The sequence below is a fragment of the Trichosurus vulpecula genome, chromosome 8 (assembly GCF_011100635.1).
Source record: "Trichosurus vulpecula isolate mTriVul1 chromosome 8, mTriVul1.pri, whole genome shotgun sequence".
Taxonomy (NCBI): domain Eukaryota; kingdom Metazoa; phylum Chordata; class Mammalia; order Diprotodontia; family Phalangeridae; genus Trichosurus; species Trichosurus vulpecula.
Genome location: NC_050580.1, coordinates 261,631,236 through 261,653,114, shown reverse-complemented (window position 1 = coordinate 261,653,114; position 21,879 = coordinate 261,631,236). Strand labels below are relative to the sequence as shown.

Genomic DNA, 21,879 nt, shown 5'->3' with positions numbered 1-21,879 from the left:
TGGAGCAGCCTATGGAGCTGTATTAACCCTTCAATATTTAACTTTTTTTTAAAAAAAATCAACACAATGGATACAAGCATAAAATACATTCATATAAGGTAGTAGGATAAATAAATTGCTGGATTCAAAGTTGGTAAGACATGAGTACAAATTCTGCCTGAGACACTAGCCATGTGACCCTGGTCAAGTCACCCTCTCCCTGCCTCAGTCGCATTATTTGTAAAATGGAGAGAATGATATCCTCTACCTCACAGGGTTGTTGAGAGGATTAAATGATATGATATATGTAAAGCACTTTTTCAAGATTATTTTATTTGTTGTTAAATGACATGAAGTTAGACCTACTGGAAAACAGAGTCTGGTACATATAGATATATGATTCTTGATAGTCATAGTTATAAATATTTCCTTAGCTATAGGTATAGGTTGTATGGCTACAACATTGGATTGACTTTAATGAGATGAAATATAATAGGGGGAAATGTGATGTCTTACTCTTGGGTTGAAAAAGTGAACTGAAAACTGGATGGTTAGGCATGGCCAGTTAGCAGTTTCTCTACAGCAGATCTATGGTTCAGCAATAAAGAAAGCTAATGCGAACTTTATATAAAGCAAGACATATTTTGGTAATAAGAAGGTTATTGTTCTATTGTTTCCTACAGTAATCATATCAAATTTGAAATGACAAGGTTCGGTTCTTGACATGGTATTGTAGGGTATATATTAATAAATTGGAGAGCATCCAGAGGTGGGTAACCAAGATTAGTTCAGACTTCGAGTTCATGCCACACCAAAAACAGGACCTGGGAAAATTTAGCCCACTGAAGAAATGATTCAGGGGCTGAGAGTGTGGGGTGGGGAGTAGTGACTGCATATTCGAAAAACTGTCATGTGGAAGGTGGACTTTTCTTATTCATTTTGGGCCAAGAGAATAGCACTAGAAGCAATGAATGAAGTTGCAGAGAAGGAAATTTAGGTTGTAGTTAGGAAAAATATACTTCTGCAGATAGTTATCTCAAAATAGAATAAACTTCCTCTGAATGTGTTTTCTTCTCCTTCATTTTACGTTGGATGACCACTCCTTGGATATGTTTTAGAAGGAATCTGTGTTTCCTGGTATTGGTTGAAGTAGATCACTATAGGTTGTAATTCTGTCAGCCCTGTATCCAATAACTGGGGACAAAGTGGCAGTAGCAGACAATTCAGGAAGGCTGATACTAGGCATGCCAAGGTTTAGGTTTCAAGAATCAAATAGTCTTCAGCTAGTTTTGTAATGTTCATGGTTCATAAATCTCTTGGAACATTAGGAGAGTTTGGAACTAGGTGTTACCACTCTGGAAATGTCTATGTGTACCCAGTTCAGCTTTACACTATATATATTACTATGTTGGATGAGATCACTGGCTTTTCTTGAGGAAGCATGCTTTGCTTGCTCTAGGGACACGTCAGTGGGACACTGAGTGGGATTATCAACTGAGAACAATGTCAACTATTTGGGCATAGATTTGGATGCCACACTCAATGAATGTATTCTGGAAGTTTGATTGCTATCAGGTTTAAGGTTTACCTCTCTAGCTTAGCATACATACTCCTGGATATAGGCCAGCACCATATGGACAGGAACGGTATGCTAGAGTAATTCTGAGAGTAAATCATGATGTTACAGAGATGCATGATAATGTGCCAGTCTAGAAAGTCTATCCTGGTTATATTTTATTAGCCAAAGACCATCATATGTTTGGAAAATTAAATCACAGGATATCTATAATTATCAGAAATGACCACATTGGGATTGGAATGTAGTCATTCACTAATTTACTTTCTGGAGAAAGAGGATCTTGAGGAGAGTCATGAAATGAGCAGTACCAGGAGAATTTCTGTGATGACCTAAATAATAATATGAGAAGAAACAATTTTGAAAAACCTCAGAATGATAACCAAAACATCAAACAATTATAACTTCAAAAGACTGACTAATGATGAGTTTCAACTACTTGCAGAGAGAGGTGATGAACCGAGTGCTAGATGAGATGTCGATTCTTTTTTAATTCTTTTCCTTGTAATTAAATGGAAGCAAATAGCAGAATGTATTAAAAACCAGAATCCAGCAATATTTTGTTTACAAGAAACAAGAATCAAAAAAAATTGAGTTCCAAATTCTTCCCCACCCTCACACCACTCTCACATCCACTGAGAAGGCAAGCAATATGATGTCAATTAAACATGTAAAACCATACAAAACATATTTTCATCCTAGCCATATCACAAAAGCAAGAAAAATCAAGTGAGAAGACTGTACTTCAGTTGGCACTCAGAATTTATCAGTTTTTTTCTGTAGAGTGTATGACATTTTTTATCATAAGTCCTTTACAATTTTATTGAATCATTGTGTTAAGTAGTTAAGTCTTTCACAGATGGTCATCATCACAAGGTTGTTGTTACTGTGTACAAGGATCCCCTGGGTTTTGCTCACTTCACTTTGCATCAGTTCATGTAGGTGTTGTTATCTTCTTTTCTGAAACCACCCTTATTGTTGTATCTGATAGCACAATAGTACTCCATCACAATCCTATGCCAAAATTTGTTCAGCCATTCTCCAGTTGATGGGTATGCCCTCAATTTCCATTTTTTTGACACTGGGAAAAAAGCTGCCTTAATTATTTTTGTTCTTATAGGTCCTTTTCCTTCTTCTCTGATCTCTTTGGAGTACAGACCTAGTAGTGGTATTGCTGGGTCAAAGGGTATGCAAAGTTTTATAGCCTTTTCCTGCATAGTTCCATATTGTCCTCCAGAATTGTTGGACAAGTTCACAACTCCATCAACAATCCATTAAGTGTACCTATTTTCCCTCATCTCTTCCAGCATTTGTCACTTCTGTTATGTGTGAAGGAGTATCTCAGAGTTATTTTATTTATATTTTTCTATCAAGTGATTTAGAACATTTTTTTCATATGACTAAAATCATTGATATCATTGATTTCCTCTTCTGAAAATTACCTGTTCATATCTTTTGAAAATTGATCAATTATAGAATTACTCTTATTTTCATAAATTTGTCTTAGTTCCCTACATTTTTGAGAAAAGAGGTCTATATCAGAAAAAGAGACTTGCTGTAATTTTTTTATTACTTCATCATCTATGGTATCTTTTATCAAAATATAGTTTGCTGATTATTTTAATTAGGTCTATTTTTTTTGTCTGAGATCATGATTTTGTTTTTTATTTCAACTGAAGCATAATAGATCCTGCATCATTATTTTTTTAAACCTTGTGTGTCTTTTTGTTTCAAATGTGTTTCTTATAAACAGAATATTGTTGGATTCTGGTTTTTAATACATTCTGCTATTTGCTTCCATTTTATCGGTGAGCTAATCATTCCATTCAAATTCATTTTTATAACTATTGTGTATTTCTTTCCATCTTATTTTCTTCTGTTATTCCTTTTAACTTTCTTTTTATCGTGTCCCTTTTCAAAAGTATGTTTTGCTTTTGCCTTCCGTTAATCTGCCTTCCTTTTTCTCAGCCCCACTTTCTGTTATCCCTGTCCCTCCTATTTCCCTGTTGGGTAAGAGAGATTTCTATACCCAACTGAATCTATCTATCTGTCTATCTATCTGTCTGTCTGTCTGTCTAACTATCTCCACACTTATATTATGTGTGTATATGTATAAATATACATGCACATACAAACATACATACATACATACATACATATACATACTGTTCCTTTTTTGAACCAATTCTGATGAGGTGAGTCTCAAGCATTCCCTACTGCAACTCCTTTATTTCCCCATCCACAGTAAAAACTCTTCTTTGCTTTCCTTTATCATGTGGGATAATTTTCTCCATTCTATCTGTTTCTTCCTCCTTCTCCCAATGCATCTCATTTTCTCATGCTTCATTGGTTTTGAGATCATCCCAAAATAATTGACTTATACCCATGCCCTCTGTCTAAGTTCTAACTGCCCTAATTTTATTGAGTCTCTTATGGTTTCTCTTTCTTGTTTACCTTTTTATGCTTCTCTTGAATCTTGTGATTAAATGTTTAAATGTCAAATTTTCTATTGAGCTCTGGTCTTTTCATTAGGGAGTGCCTGAAAGTCTTCTATTTTATTAAATATCTATTTTCCCACTGAAGGATTATACTCTGTTTTTCTGGGTAGATTATTCTTGGTTGTAATCCTAGATCTTTTGTCTTTCAGAGTATCATATTCCAAGACCTTCACTTCTTTAAAGTGAAAACTGCTACATCTTGACCCTGATTATGGCTCCATGATACCTGAATGGTTTCTTTCTGGCTACTTGCAATTGTTTTTTTTTTTTCTATAATATTCCTTAGAGTTTCATTTTAGGATATCTTTCAGGAGGTGACCAATGGATTTTTAAAATTTCTATTTTATTCTCTGGATCTAAGATATCCACCCAAGTTTCCTTTATAATTTCTTGAAGTATGAGGTCATATCTTTTTATGATGAATTTCAAGTAATCTAATAATTCTTTAATTATCTCCCTCAATCTATTTTCTAGTTCATTTTTTTCTGATGAGACATTTCATAATTTCTTTTTTAATCTTTTGACTTTATTTTAATTTTTCATGACATCTCATGGTATTATTAGCTTCTACTTAACTGATTCTAATTTTTAAAGAATTATTTTCTTTAGTGAGATTTTTTCCATTTGGCCAGTTCTGCTTTTTAAGGAATTGTTTTCTTCAGTAAATTTTTATGATCTAGGAGTCAAGGTGGCAGAGTAAGCAGTAAACCACTGCAACTCTCCCATACTCACCTCCAAACAACCATAAAATAGAGCCCTCAAACAAATTCTGGAACAGCAAAACCAGGAAAAAGATGGGGTGAAATGATCTTTTAGCCAAGAAACTTGGAGGATCAGCAAGAAAAGTCCACCTCACTTGGGTGAAAAGGGAGTGCACCCAAGGATGGGAACCATCCCAGCGAGCCAGCAGCAAGGACCCTGAGCAAACCAGGAGGAGATCCTGAGCCCTAATGGGGTGGAGCAGGGAAACAACACTAGGACACCCCCATTTCTTTGCATAGCCAGGAGGACTGGCAGACCCTACTAGCTCAGAGAACCACCATGTGCTTCAGTGTAGCCCTGGGCAAACAGGAATCTTCCAGTGGCCAGACCTCCACCTGCTCTAACACAGCCGCAGGTAAACAGGTAGATGCCCACCCCATGGCTGCCTAAGCAAACAAACAGCCACCAGTCAGCACTGGCCCCCTCTTCAGCATATTCCTAGGCAAATAGGAAGCGTCCAGAGGCCTGACCACCACGTGCTTAAAGGTAGCTATGGGGAAAGGCAGAAATACTGTGCTAGGCCTCAGCACATGCCAGACAATGCAATTAGGACCCCAGCTCAGCACCAGGTAAGCTGCCAGACCCCTATGGCCTCCAGTAGCACTAGCTAATCCCCACCCCATTCCCTCAACACAGCATCATACACAAGGGTCCCCCATGGGTCTTGGGGCAACATCACTAGGTAAACAGCAAAAACCTGTAGTCACTAGCACAAGAAGCCTGAGACAGAGCCCCTTCCACCCTGGGAGCAAAGGTCAGATTTAAAACAAAGGAAAAAGGTGAAAAAAAGGTATGAGCATAAAACAACAAAAAAAGTCTGACCATAGAAAGTTATTATGGTGACAGAAGAGGCACAAACTCAGAAGAGAACAACAATGTCAAAACACCTATGGATAAAACCCCCTAAGAAAAGTGGGAAGGGATCTCAAGCTCAAGAAGATCTCATGGAAGAGCTCAAAAAGGAGTTTAAAAATCATATAAGAGAGATAGAAGAAATATTGGGAAAAGAAATGAGTGATAGAAAAGAATTATGGGAAAAAAACAACTCAACAATATGGAAAACTACTTAAAAATTAGTATTAGTCAAATGGAAAAGGAAATACAGAAATCCACTGAAGAAAATAATTCCTTAAATAGTATAATTGACCAAATGGAAAAGAAAGTACAAATGCTAATTGGGGAAAACAATACTTTAAAAGTTAGAATTGGGCAAAATAGGCATTGAAAGTACCCACCAATCGCCTCAGGAAAGAGATTCCCAAATAAAAACCCCAAGGAACAGCACAGCCAATTTCAGAACTCTTAGGTCAAGGAAAAAAGTACTGCAAGTGGCCAGAAAGAAAATTCAAATATTGGGGAGTCACAACCAGGATCACAAGGACATGACAGCCATGACATTACAGTACTGGAGGTCATGGAGCTTGTATTCCAGAGGGCAAAGGAGCTAGAACTACAACCAAGAATCACTTACCAAAATCAAACATAATACATCAAGGGAAAAAATGGCCATTCAATGAAAAAAAAGGATTTCTAACTTTCATAAGGAGAAGACCAGAACTAAACCAAAAATTTGATCTCCAACATCAAGACCCAAGAGAAAAATAAACAGGGAAAAAGAAAACACAAAAGATTCAATGGAGCTGTATTGTTTGTGCCCTTATATGGGAAAATGATACCTGAAACTCTTAAAAACTGTATCACTAACAGTACAGACATAGACAGACAATATAGGTATAAAGTGAACTTGAAAGAATAAAAAAAATTACTAAGGGATGAGAAAGAAGAGTATAAAATATGCAGACAGAAGGGAGAGGTACAGCACAGTAAATCATTTCACCTGAAGAGGTAAGAAAGACCTTTTACAGTGGAAGTGAAAACATCAGGGAAGACAGCACCATGGCAGGTGGTCGTGGTGATGGACATTGCTTGAACCTTGCTTTCATCAGTATTGGCTTAAAGAGGGTGTAATATACACCAGGGCTGCCCAACCTTAGGTTTTTATTGAAACAATAGACAACATATCTTCATTTGCCATTTTAGTGAGAGCTCTGTGGTAGCTCCGCTTCGTTTACTAAAGCATTTATGTAAATTTCTATGCTTATAGGCAGGGGTATATTTTGGACTACACTGATATACATAATCAGTTAAATATAGAAATCTACCTTACCCAAGAGGGAAGTTGCAGGAAAGGAGATTAAGGAAAGGGGTTGCGGGGGGACTGATATAAGGGAGGGCAGATCTGGGAAGCAAAACCCTCATGAGGTGGGAAAGGGTGAAAGGAAAGAGAAGGCAAATAGGAGGAAGAATAGGGTGGAGGGAAAAACACAGGGAGTATAACTCACATAACTGTGAATGTAAATGGGATGGACTTTCCCATAAAACAGAAATGAATACCAGAGTAGATTAAAAAGACAAACAAACAATCCTACAAGATGTTGCTTACAAGAAACACATTTGAAGAAGAGAGGGATGCAGAGGTAAGGGGCTGGAGGAGAATAGCTTCAGTTGAAGTAAAAAAAAGCAGGAGGGAAGGTTGGGGGTGGAGCCAAGACGGCGGCTGGAAAGCAGGGATTAGCATGAGCTCCGTACCAAGTCCCTCCAAAAACCCATAAAAATGGCTCTGAAACAATTCTAGAACTGCAGAACCCACAAAACAGCAGAAGGGATGCAGGGCTCCAGCCCAGGGCAGCCTGGATGGTCTCTGGGTGAGGTCTATCCCACACGGAGCTGGGAGCTGGGAATGCAGTGGAGCAGAACCCAGCCTGAGCCGCGTGGACCATCCAGATCAGAAGCCAGGCAGAAGGGGCCCTAGCACCCTGAATCAGTGAGCTGCAGCAGATACCAGACTCCTCAACCCACAAACACCAAAGACAGCGGAGAAGGTTAGTGGGAAAAGCTGCGGGAGTGGAAGGAGTTCATGGTTCGGCTTCCCCTGGGGGCAGCGGAGGTGGGGCAGCTATAGCTGCTGCTGCTTCTGGCCCCAGGCCCACCTGGTGGGAGGAATTAAGTGGCAGATCAGAGCAGGAGTGCACAGCCTGCTGAAGATCTAAGCCCAGTCCCGGTTGGGGGTTCTTGGGGAAGGAGGAGTACTGGTGTGACAGAGCTGGCACCTCCCCCCCAAACATGGAACATAGAACTCATTGGTCAACAAGCAGTCATACCCCACTGAAAAACTCAAGGGTCAAGTTAGTTGGTTGGGAATATGGCCAGGCAGCGAAAACACAACCAGATTCAGTCTCAGACTTTGGATTCTTTCTTTGGTGACAAAGAAGAGCAAAACATACAGCCTAAAGAAGACAACAAAGTCATAGAGCCTACAACAAAAGCCTCCAAGAAAAAACATGAACTGGTCCCAGGCCATGGAAGAGCTCAAAAAGGAGTTGGAAAAGCAAGTTAGAGAAGTAGAGGAAAAATTGGGAAGAGAAATGAGAAGGATGTGAGAAAACCATGAAAAACAAGTCAATGACTTGCCAAAGGAGACCCAAAAAAATGCTGAAAAATACACTGAAGAAAACACCACCTTAAAAAATAGATTAACTCAAATGGCAAAAGAGCTCCAAAAAGCCAATGAGGAGAAGAATGCCTTGAAAGGCAGAATTAGCCAAATGGAAAAGGAGGTCCAATGGACCACTGAGGAAAATACTACCTTAAAAATTAGATTGGAGCAAGTGGAAGCTAGTGAATTTATGAGAAATCAAGATATTATAAAACAGAACCAAAGGAATGAAAAAATGGAAGACAATGTGAAATATCTCATTGGAAAAACCACTGACCTGGAAAATAGATCCAGGAGAGATAATTTAAAAATTATTGGACTACCTGAAAGCCATGATCAAAAAAAGAGCCTAGATATCATCTTTCAAGAAATAATCAAGGAGAACTGATATTCTAGAGCCATAGGGCAAAACAGAAATTTAAAGAATCCATCGATTGCCTCCTCAAATAGATCCCAAAAAGAAATCTCCTAGGAATATTGTCACCAAATTCAAGAGCTCCCAGATCAAGGAGAAAATACTGCAAGCAGCCAGAAAGAAACAATTTGATTATTGTGGAAACCCAATCAGAATAATCCAAGATCTGGCAGCTTCTACATTAAGAGATCGAAGGGCTTGGAATGCGATATTCTGGAGGTCAATGGAGCTAGGATTAAAACCTAGAATCACCTACCCAGCAAAACTGAGTATCATGCTCCATGGCAAAATATGGATTTTCAATAAAATAGAGGACTTTCAAGCTTTCTCAGTGAAAAGACCAGAACTGAATAGAAAATTTGACTTTCCAACACAAGATTCAAGAGAAGCATGAAAAGGTAATCAAGAAACAGAAATTGCAAGGGACTTACTAAAGTCGAACTGTTTTGTTTACATTCCTACATGGAAAGATGACATGTATGATTCATGAGACCTCAGTATTAGGGTAGCTGAAGAGAATATGCATATATATATATATGTACATATATATATGTTTATGTATATATATATAAGTGAATGTGTATGTATGTCTATATCTGTGTGTGTGTGTATATACATATATATATGTATATATATATATATATATATATATATAAAGAGAGAGAGAGCAGACACAGGGTGAATTGAAGATGAAGGGAAGATATCTAAAAGAAATAAAATCAAATTAAGGGATGAGAGAGCAACATACTGAGAGAGGGAGATAGGGAGAGATAGAATGGAGTGGATTATCTCACATAAAGGTGGCAAGAGGAAGCAGTTCTGTGGGAGGAGGGGAGAGGGCGGATGAGGGGGGAATGAGTGAACCTTGCTCTCATCAGAATTGGTCTGAGGAGGGAATACCATACATACTCAATTGGGTATCTTACCCCACAGGAAAGAAGAGGGAGGAAGATAAAAAAAATAAAAGGGGGGGGATGATGGAGGGGAGGGCAGATGGGCGTGGAGGTAACCAAAAACAAACACTTTGAAAAGGGGACAGAGTCAAGGGAGAAAATTCAATAAAGCGGGATGGGTTGGGGAGGAGCAAAATATAGTTAGTCTTTCACAACATGAGTATTGTGGAAGGGTTATACATAATGACACACATGTGGCCTACGTTGAATTGCTTGACTTCTTAGGGAGGGTGGGTGAGAAGGGAAGGGGGGAGAGAATTTGGAACTCAAAGTTTTAAAAACAGATGTTCAAAAACAAAAAAAAAAAGTTTTTGCATGCAACTAGAAAATAAGATATGCAGGCAATGGAGCGTAGAAATTTATCTTGCCCTACAAGAAAGGAAGGGAAAAGGGGATGAGGGGCGGGGGGTGATAGAGGGGAGGGCTGACTGGGGAACAGGGCAACCAGAATGTATGCCATCTTGGAGTGGGGGGAGGGTAGAAATGGGGAGAAAATTTGTAATTCAAACTCTTGTGAAAATCAATGCTGAAAATTAAATATGTTAAATAAATTTAAATTTAATCTGGTAAAAAATAAATAAATAAATAAATAAAAAGTCAAAGGTTTCCCACTGAATCAGGGGCCAAAAAAAAAAAAAAAAAGCAGGAGCAGCAATCCCGATCTTAGACAAAGTAAAAACAAGAAACAGACCTAATTAAAAGACAGAAGAAAGAAAACTACATCTTGTTAAAAAGTACCATAGACAATGAAGCAATCAAATTAGAAGAGCAAGGAATATCCTACCTGTCAGATCTAAGGAGAGGGGAGGAATTCATCACCAAACAAAAGACAGAGAGCATTATGAAATGTGGAATAGATAATTTTGAGCATATTAATGTGAAAAGCTTTTGTACAAACAAAACTAATGCAACTAGATTAGAAGGAAAGCAGAAAGCTGGGAAACAGTCTTTGTCGCAAGTGTCACTGATAAAGGCCTCATTTCTAAAACATATAGAAAACTGACTCAAATTTGTGAGAACACAAGCCATTCCCCAATTGATAAAGGGTCAACAAATATGAATAGGCAGTTTTTGGAAGAAGAAATCAAAGTAATCTATAGGCATATGAAGAAGTGCTCTAAATCATTTTGATTAGAGAATTGTGAATTAAAAGAACTCTGAAATACCACCTCATACAAATCTGATTGGCTAATATGACAAAAAAAGAAAATGATAAATGCTGGAGTTGATGGGGGAAATTGGAAAACTAATGCATTGTTGGTGGAGTTGAGAACTGATCTGACCATTCTGGAGAGTAATTTAGAACTATGACCCAAGAGCCACCAAACTGTGCATACTCTTTGATCTAGAAATACCTCAAGCAGGTCTGTATCCCAAAGAGATAATAAAAGAGGAACAGGACTTATCTGTGCAAAAATATTTATAGTAGCCCTTTTTGTGGTGAAAAATATTAGAAATTAAGGGGATGCCCATCAATTGGGTAATGGCTGAAGAAGCTATGGTATATGAATGCAATGGAATACTATTGCGCAATAATAAACAATAAACAGGTACATTTCAGGAAAACCTGGAAATACTTGCGCAAACTGATGCAAAGTGAAATGAGTAGAACCAGGAGAACATGGTAAACAGTATCAGCCACATTGTGTGATGATGAACTATGAATGACTCAACTCTTCTCAGCAACACAATGATCCAAGACAAAAGACTCATGAAGGAAAATGTTATCCATATCCAGATAAATAATTGATCGACTCAGAATGCAGATTGAATCATAATTTTTTTCACTTTATTCTTTCTCATGGCTTTATTTCCTTTTGATCTGTTTCTTCATCCACCACTGATGAACATGGACTGTGTTTTATGTGGTAGCATATGTATAAACTAAATCACGCTGCCTGTCTTTTTCAGGAAATGGGAGGGGAAGGAAGGAGGGAGGAAAAAAAGTTGGAAGTCAAAATCTTGCAAAAATGAATGCTAAAAATTTTTATTGGTATATAATTGGGGAAAAATAAAATATTATTTAAAAATATGAAAACAAAATTTAAAAAATCATGTTCTTTTACTGTTAGGTAAATTGTATGTTTTTTAAGATGTTATTTTCTTCAGTACTTGGGAATGGGTTTCTTTTACCAAGCTGTTTATTTCTTTTTCATAATTTTATTGTATCATTCTCATTACTTTTCCCATTTTCCTCTGCCATTCCTTTTTTCTTTTTTTTAAATTTAGCATTTCATTTTCCCCAGTTACATGTAAAAACAATTTTTAGCATTTGTTTTGAAAACTTTAAGTTCCCAATTCTTTCTTTCTTTCTTCCTTCTCACCCTCTCTCATTGAGAAGGCAAACAATTCGACAAAGGTTATATGTGTAGTCATGAAAAACATCCATAATAGTCATGTGAAACAGTAAGGCAATGATAACAACGTAGGTGATGATTGTCAAGATGCCTATGTAGTTCTATGTCGCAAAGTATATGAGACTCTCCACATAGAAGGTGGAAGAAGTAAACCATTTGTTCGGACACCAGAAAACCAGATGCCAGAATCCATTTATCCAGTCTAGCACAGCAGTAAAGCATTCAATACACAATATCACAACATGGAGCCTCACCATCCCAAAACCTCTCTGACCCCTGCCCCAAAACAAACTCACAATACAGCTAAGTCAGCCTGTTCATTTCTAACCATCACGAGGGCAGCCATTAGCAGCCATTGCATCTCTCTCTCTCTCTCTCTCTCTCTCTCTCTCTCTCAGCATTTCCTGGGACATAGCTTCTTTTTCCTGTCAGGAAGCTCCTCCCACCACATATGTCTTAAGCTTCCTGTGACATAAGCAGGTCACATGGCCTATTAATGGGTGGGAAAGATGTTCAAATCCAAAGTGCTACTACATCATGTCGTGAAAGAAAACAGACAAAAAAAAACTCAAGAAAAATAAAGTAAAAAAAAAATACCCTTCAATCTATATTCAGAGACCATCAGTTCTGTCTCTTGGGATGGTTAGCATTTTGCATCACAAGTCCTTCAGAGTTGTCTTGGATCATTGTGTTGCTCAGAACAGCTGTCGTTCGCAGCTGATCGTTTTACAATGTTGCTGTTACCTTGTACACGGTACATTTCATTTTGTATCAGCTCATGGAGGTCTTTCCAGGTTCTTCTGAGAGCATCCTGCTTATCACTTCATATAGTATAATAGTATTCCGTCATAATCACATACCACAGGATGTTCAGCCATTCTCCAATTGATGGACATCCCGTCAATTTCTAATTCTTTGCCACCAGAAAAGAGCTACTATAAATATTTTTGTACATTTAGGCCCTTTTCCTTTTTGTGAATTTTTTTTGGTTACTTTTGGGACACAGAACTAGTAGTGGTATTGTTAGGTCAAAGGGTATGTATGGTTTTAAAGCCCTTTGTGCATAGTTCCAAATTGCTCCAGAGAATGGTTGAATCAGTTCACAACTCCACCAACAGTGCATTAATGTATCATTTTTCCCATCTTTTCTCTTTCTTTAATGCTTGTAGGAATCCTTTTTGAACCTGTGTCTCATTAGTATTTTTCTTTGAGGATTGGGTTGTAGCTGTTTTTCACGTAGTTGTCTTCTGAGTTTATATCTTCCCCTTCTTTGCCACCATAGCACCTTTTAATGATCAAGTTGTTTCCTCATTGTTGTTTCCTCATTTCTCTGCTTATTTCTTGACTTTGAACTTAAAGTTGTGCTGTTCTACCGTGGGGGCGGGGTGGGGGGGTCTCTGTCCCAGTCTTTGAGCTTTGTATGTGCTGCTGTTTTCAGAATAAGTTCTCGGGATCTGCAAATTTTCCATGATTTCAAGTTTTTGTAATTGGAAGCTGTATGTCTGCTTTCCTGGTCTCTGCTCTAACTGTCTACCCAGGAAGGTCTCCTGTGCTCCGTGGCCCTGGAAGTGTGACCAGGTCTTTTGCTTTCCTGCTGCTGTAAGCAGAGTGCTCCTTTCTGCCCTGAAAGTGTCACCCTGCCCCCTACTCCCTTATGACTGACCAAAAGTGTTCTTCTACACCCTAGAACTGAGACCCAGAACTATATATGGGCAATAGAAATGCCAATCAGTGTCAGTTGCACCCAGTGTCAGCATAGGGTCCTCTGTAATCTCTTTTTAACCAGCTCTCTAACCCCATTACCCTCTCTGGGCTGAGAGCTCCCAAAGCTGCTGCTGCTGACCTTATTTTAGCTGCTATTAATGTTGACCACTGGTGCTTCTACCACATGCACTCTAGGCCAGCCTTTACCTCAGTATCATAGACATCTACCATCCTCCTAAGTTGTCTTAGGGTGGAAAAATGTCTTGCCCCAATCTTTGGTTGACTGATCCTCTGAAATTTGACTTGAGGCATTACTTTAAAGTGGTTTGGATGGAAATTTTGGGAGAGTTGGGCTGAGTTGCTGCATCCAAGCTGCCATCTTGACTCTACCAGAGATATGTATTCCTTTTTATTTTTTTGGAGGGGGGAAGGCAGGGCAATTGGGGTTAAGTGACTTGCCCAATATCACACAGCTATTAAGTGTGTCAAGTGTCTAAGGCCGGATTTGAACTCAGGTCCTCCTGACTCCAGGGCCTGTGCTCTATTCACTCTACCACCTAGCTGCCCCATGGAGATATGTCTTCTTGACATGGTCAATGTTTACATGGTCAATTAACATTGTCAACCTATTGATTTGTCTTACTTTAACATATACATTTGTTACAAGGTGAGTTTTATTTTAAGGATGGTATAGGGTAGTGGGTAATAAAAGGGGCAAAAAATAGCCTCATTAAAACAATTTTTAATATAAAAAGCCCCTCCCCCCAAAAATGTGCAGAATGAGATTAACAGATAGAGAAATGTTGATTTTATCCTATATTTACATACATATTTCTTCAAAAGCAAACTCTATGCAATAGAAATTCTCTTTCTTGTGCATTGTTTTGTCTTCTTGTGTTTTTAAATGTTTTTGTTTATGATTTTTAAGTTCACAAAAATAAAAATATTACAAAATGTTTATGAGGAACTCTTCTCAGTGTACCTGGATAGGGTGGGTGGGCATGTTTGTTCAGCTCAATGACAGTCTATGGTTTTTGGGTAGCAAGAAGGAGTTAGTGGCAGCCAGATGGTGCCCAGGCTGCTAGGTGGAGTAGCAGTCTGAAAGACTCATCTTCATGAGTTTAAATCAGGCCTCAGACACTTACTAGCTGTTTGACCTGGAGCAAGTAACTTAACTCTGTTGGCCTCAGTTCCTCATCTGTCAAATGAGCTGGAGAAGAAAATAGCAAACCTGTCCAACATTTTTGCTGAGAAAACCGTGAATGGCAGCACGCAGAATCAGACATTATTGAAAAATGAAGAGATTGAAAAAATCAAGGAGAGAGTAGAGAGGATGGTGGAGGGACCCTTCCCCCCATCTAGAGAATATGGTAGGGGACAATATCAAGAATATAAGTAGATGGGTCAGCCTTAGCATGCAAAAGAACTGCCTTATCATTAGATGCTGACACATTAGAATTAGGGAGGAGATCCTGGGGGAAGAAGAGCTTGAAGGGAATAGGAGAGGAAGAAAATAGGAAATGAGGGAACTTTTGGATGACCTCCATTTTGGGGGGAGAGTATAAGGTCCTCAGCAGAGAGGGCTGAAGGGGAATCTTATGGTGAGAAGAAAATGCATAGAAATCAACTATATTGACTGTAAAAGTAAATCAGTTAGGGAGGAGTACTAGACTTACGTCACTATAATGAGAGCACACTTGAGATTTGTTAGGATAAATTCCTAATAGGGGCAATCTAATTCTATCCTCCCTTTCTGTTTAACAACATGTGAGTAGGTACAAGAGAGATAGATTGTGGGAAAAATCCATGGTGAGGGTGTGGTAAGACACGATCCAAGAAAGGATAAGTGAACAAGAGCTTAGAGATTGAAGACAGTGTACAGTTGAACTGCTTTGCAAGTGGTCAAAGTTGGTGAAGGAGACCAGAATAGACAGAGAAGATTTGAAGACTTGGGAGAATACCAAGGGTCAGAGGAACAGAAGGTCATAGTGAGGGTAAGAAGTAGACCAGGAGGAGTGAGACACTGGGAAAGATAGAAAGATAAAAAAATATACAAATTTCTTCTTGTCTGTAGGTCTTTACTTTTTGTGTTTGGTTGTCTTGAGGGATATGCCTAGCAGTGGAATGTGTGGGTTAAAGGGTGCAGATATTTTAGACACTATTTACAGAAATTAAAATTGTTTTCCAGAATGCTTGGGTCCTTAATGAGCTGATTCATGTTCTAAGGTCAGCAAGGAGTTTCTCTCGAACTTTGATACAGAGGAAAGACATGGAACACATTAAAGAAAAAATGAAAACATGAATAAAGAGATATATAAAACTTATATGAATGAATGGGAGAGAGGGAGAATGTCAGGGGAGGCCAAATACTTGGAAAATCTTGTCAACAGATCCATATCCACCTTACTTATTGTTTATTACCGGTCTCCTCGAGCATTCCATCTCCCCCACTCACTGCGGCGTGTCCCTGACTTAAGTGGGTGTTCGGTTTTATTGATTCCAGTAGCTTTTGTTTTGCCTACAGGCTACATCAATGTTTTTCATCATTCAGGTTGTATCAAAACTCAGCACAGCTGACAAATTAGAACCTGTATGCTGGCTATAGAAAGAACAAAATATACTTGTGAAATCTTGTTCTGCTGAACTATACTGAAATGCTGCACCTGAGTATTATCATCCTATCACCAAATGGTTTTCTTCTATGACTTTTAATGACCTTTTTTTTGATATAAACTGTCCCACTATATGGAAACCTATGGCATTAGCTCTGCCCAATCCATTAAACCATTAGATAATGTTTGAGGAATGTGTCAAGATACAAACTAACATGTGGGCTGGTAGTGAGAGATGAAAATGTTAAAGTGAATCTAGCATAAGGTAAGCAGAATTTTAATTTGTTTAAAGCCATGGCCACCAGGCACAATGGCACATGCCTATAATCCCTGCTTCCAGGGAGGCAGGCCCATCTTTTGAGCCTGGGAGTTCTGAGCTACAACAGACTAAGCCAATCACGTGCCCACACTAAGTTTGGCGTTAGCTGGAGACGCCACCAAGTTGCCTAAGTACGGTCAAATCTGGCCTAGCTCAACAACAAACAAGGTCCAAATTCCAGTAATGATTAGAGTTTAACTGGGCACGAGTAGCCTTTCTTAGCAGACACAAGAGAGGGAGACCCAGTTTGTAAAGGAAAAGAAGCTGATTCATGAAAAGATATTTTCAGACGGGTCACATTCTTCAGGGTCTATATGGATTTACAGGTAGATCGTTCACAAAGAAGATTTTACAATATGATATAAATTCCTCACATTTACAGTACTTTACAGTTACTAAGAACCTTATATGCATTATCTCATTTCATTCTCACACCTACCTTGTTAGTGAGAAATGTGTTTATTGCTATTATTTCACAGAAAATGCAACTGAAGCTCAGAGAGGAAGAGTGATGGCTAAAAGTCACACAGCCCCTAAGTGATATTCCTGATATTGATGGATTTTGGAGGTAGAATTTATTCTAATTCCTGTGCTATTCCACTATCCCACTCTGTGTTTAATTAATAATTATTGAGAGAATACAAATGCTATGTTGTATATTTTTTGTGAATATGGTTTGTCCTAACTTCTGATTCCATTAATGTGTGGAGTTACTGTTGAGAAAACTCCCTATTAACTATTATCATAGGACTAAATGCTCTTAGAGAGTCTTACTGAGTCCCTGAACTACTAAGTGACCTGTCTAGGGTCACACAGCTAGTTTGTATCAGAGACAAGTATTTTGTCTATTGCACATTGTCATTTTTTTCTTCTTCTTACTGTTTATTTTTCTTTGCAAACAACAGTATATCTGAAAATATCTGGGCATGTTAGTGGACTGCAAGCTGATTGTAACTCATTAGTGAGACGTAGAAGTCGAGACCAATATACAGGCAGAGACATAGTTTTCTAGTACTTTGGAGATGATGGACCGGCTGTACCTGCTCATGGTCAGACCTTATCTAGAGTGTCAGTTTCAGTTTGGGGCACCACCTTGTAGGAAAGATATTGACAAGCTGGGTAATATCCATAGGACTAGAACCTGAGATGGTGAAGGAAGGGCCTTGAATACATGCCGTGTGGCAAATGCTTGAAGGAACTAGGAATACTTTGGGGAGAAAAAAGACTTGGGGTGGTGGTGGTAGAAGGTGAGAACAATAAAGTATTTCATGGCCTGTAATGTGGGAGCACTTAGATTGGCTTTGTTCGGACTCAGAGGGAACAATTAGGAAAAATCACTGGAAGTTGCAAAGAGGTGAATTTTAACTTGCCATCAATAAAATTTTCATCATAATTAGGGCTATCCAAATATTGAATAGGTGACCCTGAGAGACTGTGGGTTTCTCTTATTACTGGAGGTCTTTAAGAAAACATTCAGTGATGCCTTTATGTGTATTTCATAGAAAAGATTCTTATTCAATTGTGATTTGGATAAGATGACGTCGGAGGTCACTTCTGATTCTGAGATTATACGTAATGGGCCTTGATCAAAGGCACCTGTCTTGTGCACGGCAAATAAGAAATTTGAACCCATGTTTTCTGACATCAAGACTAGGAATCTTTATCTGACATCACATCTCTTTTATAGTCTATACTATAGCTTACAATTGTATGTCCACAGTTTGGTACTTCTTGGCATTTTCACCTGATGTTTTATTTATTAGTCTTATCTGCTGATATTTGTTGTAGCCTGCTTGAGGGCAGGGACAATGTTTTATGCCTTGGTATTTCCCACAACATTTAGGGCAGAGCTAAGCTAGGAAGCAGTCGACAATCATTTTTTTACCGAGTTTCCTCGCCTTATAGTGTTTCCATAAGGGTCCTTTAGTTTTATTTTTCTCCAAGATGAATCCAATAGACTTAGTAAAAAAGATACTGGCATTCTTTTACACACAGTCCCCTTGACGGGACTTCCTGGAGATATGAAATGTTAGAACTGTCACTTGAACACTCTGTCCTAGCAAACTGCAGAAAGTACCTACATTTCTACATTTTCTTTCTGAGAGAGTTGGGAGGTAGATGAGGATTAGAGAGAAAGTTACTTGAAAGAGTCACTGAAATCCATCCAGCTGAGGCAATTTTCTTTTGAGTGACGACTCTGGACCATCACTAAATGCCTGAAGCTTTGCCAAGAGAATTGAGAGAATGGTAAGAGTGTGTGTGTGTGTGTGTGTGTGTGTGTGTGTGTGTGTGTGTGTGCGGGGGGGGGGATATTTGTCTATTGCTCAGTGTCATTTTTTAAATTCTTGCTCTTTATTTTTCTTTGCTCCTCTCAGCTATTTCTCTCCATCCTCCTCTTTTCTATCTATGCAACAATAAATACTCATTAGATCTCATTAAAGCTGAACTTCAGTCAATCACCAGCAAGCACCACATTTTGTTTGGCTGTTGAAATGAGGCAAATTGCATAGAAGACAGTGGCTTACACAGAAAGGTCTTATCCATGTTATCCTTATATTGTATCATGGGTTTTTAGAGGGTAGAGGGCTGTCTCATTTTAGCACTAGGGCTAAAATGTGCTATGCTGTCTATTATATTTTACTTGAAAACCTCCTTAGACCTTACTTAAATATTTAGCTCCCAGGCCAGACTCCTTTATCTGTTCCGGATTGAGATCTGTCCTCAGGCAAAAGACAAAATCTTTGTCAACAAATGGATAGCAGAACATTTCTGCCCATCTTCATTTCACCCCAGACGTCTAAACATAGAGGAATTTGAGATGGCTCCTCCATTGCCTTGTGGAAAGGTACAAACCATATGGTATGATGCTGCCCAAGAGGACAGAAGAGTGATAATTGCTATGATTTAACCACATGGAATTTTCCTTCCTTCCTTCCTTTCCCTCATGTGCCCTTGGGATTCAAATCTTTTCTTTTCTTTTTTCCTTTTTTCCCCTCACAGTGTCAGGTAGTTGAATGCTTGGCTGCTGCTACTTGAAGCTTAGGCAGAAAGGGCTGCCTGAAATTGATTTTGGGAATCAGGACTATTGGATTGGGTAACCATTGCAATGGCAGCCTGAGAGGCTTCTTAGCCTTTTGCCCAACAACAGGGAAAACTTTGTCATTCTAGCTGGGAACTCCCCAGCCAGCAAAAAGCCACTGGGATACGTATTCCTATCTATTGACACCAGGAACGGAAGGGTTGGCTCAGCCTAGGAGCCAAAAGGAGAGTCAAGTGTAGCCTGATTGAACACAAATAGATTCTAAACATCTTACCATCTGAAATTAAGGGCCTGCTGGCAATCTTTCTTCCCTTTGTTCTCTTGTTTTCACTGTTCAAGTTCATGCCTGGATCTGCGATTTGGAAACCTTCCTTTCCACAACCTACAAATTCAAGAGGATATTCAGAGCTATCAAGTGAAACACCCATGGAGACATACTGATGCCTTACCTTTTTATGTTTAACATCTTAAATTGATTGGATGGCCATTGAATGATGTTTATGAATATGTGAAATGGTTAACAAAGAGGAGGAAAAATCTCAGAGACAGGGTGGGGCCTACAGGCATAGATTCGGCATTATTAATGTTAGTGCAACATGTTAATGTTTGTCCCTTAACATGAATTCTGTACCTGATAGGTCAAGGTTTTTCACTGATCATTTTTTTTTTAATTTAGATAGTTATTAGGGAGGTTTGAGCGCTTTGAATGGACATAGGAAGCACTTCATGGTCAGGTGTCAAAGGGGCCAGTGGACAAAGTTATAAAACACACTCTTGTTAATGGGTAAAGTGACTTCTTGTCTTTATGTAATCTAATGGGATGCCCGACAAAAGCTAGAGCAGCTTATTATTCCTACGTATCACACCAAGTGTCACCTGAGTCATACCACATATAGAAGGAAACAACATCCTTTTGATAAAGAGGGTGCGATCCTATCAAAGCTTGAAAACATCCAGCAATGCAAATTCACTTTTAGGTACTATCATGAAGCAATTGAATAGAGCCTCCCAGAATTGAGCAGACCCATGCTTAATACATTTTTGATGTATTTTGGAGAGTTTTCTCTCTCCTACACTGAAGTCCTACCCCGATGGCTTAGCAAATATGATCTCAGGTTCTTAAACACTATGTATACCATTAGAGCACAATCTTTGATGGGTCTGAACAGCTTGAGGCAAGAGGAGCCCAGAAGGTTCACAGCCAAGTAATTACTTTTCCTCCTTGACATTAAATCATGAAACTGCCTACTAATATACAGGAAGCTTGTAATCAGGAAACATAAAGGGAAGTCCCAGACCAATAAAGTCATGAGTCTTAGAATAATATATGTGTATACATGTATATATATATGCATATGTAGTCATATACATATATGAACATATGTAAATATGTTTATCTACTATTCTCTTCACCATTCAAAATATACATAAATATGCATACATATACATATGTATATGTGTGTTGGCATAGTGGAGAGATCAGTAGACATATAACTAGGAAGACCTGGGTTCTAATTCAGTTTCAGACGTTGGGCAAATCACTTAGTTTCTCATCTGAAAAGTAGAGATAAAAGCACAAATCTCACAGTTTTATTGTAAGGATCGAAGGAAAAAATGTATATAAAGCACGTTGCAAAACTTAAATGATTATATAAATGTTATTATTATTATTATTAAGTATAATCATCATCTTAGAACTACTTGTCTAAGACATTAAAGGCATGGATTTCTCTTTCTTAGGTTTTTTTGGCTCATTGTTTTTCAGTTTTTATTCAATTACATGAAGCACATGTGTATAAATGTTTGTGTGTGTGTGATATGTATTTGATGTGTTTTGTTGTTTAGTTTGCTTTTTAAAAATTACTATATATTTTTTCTTTAAGAACAACCAAATACTGACTGTCCTCTCTCTCTTGTAGGTATGGGAGTGAGAGGAAGCAGTGTGCAATAATATTGTACACACGCTGCTTTGTACATTTTAAATATTTTAAGCAACAAGTCCAGTCCCAGACTTCCTTAGAAATTTCTGGTATTTCATATATACAAACCTCCTGCTGGAGGGGAAACTCTGGAAAAGCTTCTCTTGTCTCACACTAACTTGCAGTAAATCAGTAGAAAACTTGGTAATAATCTTCATGACATTATAAACAAGAGAGGAAGGGGAAAAC

General features: G+C 38.4%; 1 pseudogene; it reads right to left on the bottom strand.

Annotated features, from left to right (window-relative positions):
• LOC118829923 overlaps positions 1-21,879 on the bottom strand; it is a 123,154-nt pseudogene that overhangs the window by 62,709 nt on the left and 38,566 nt on the right.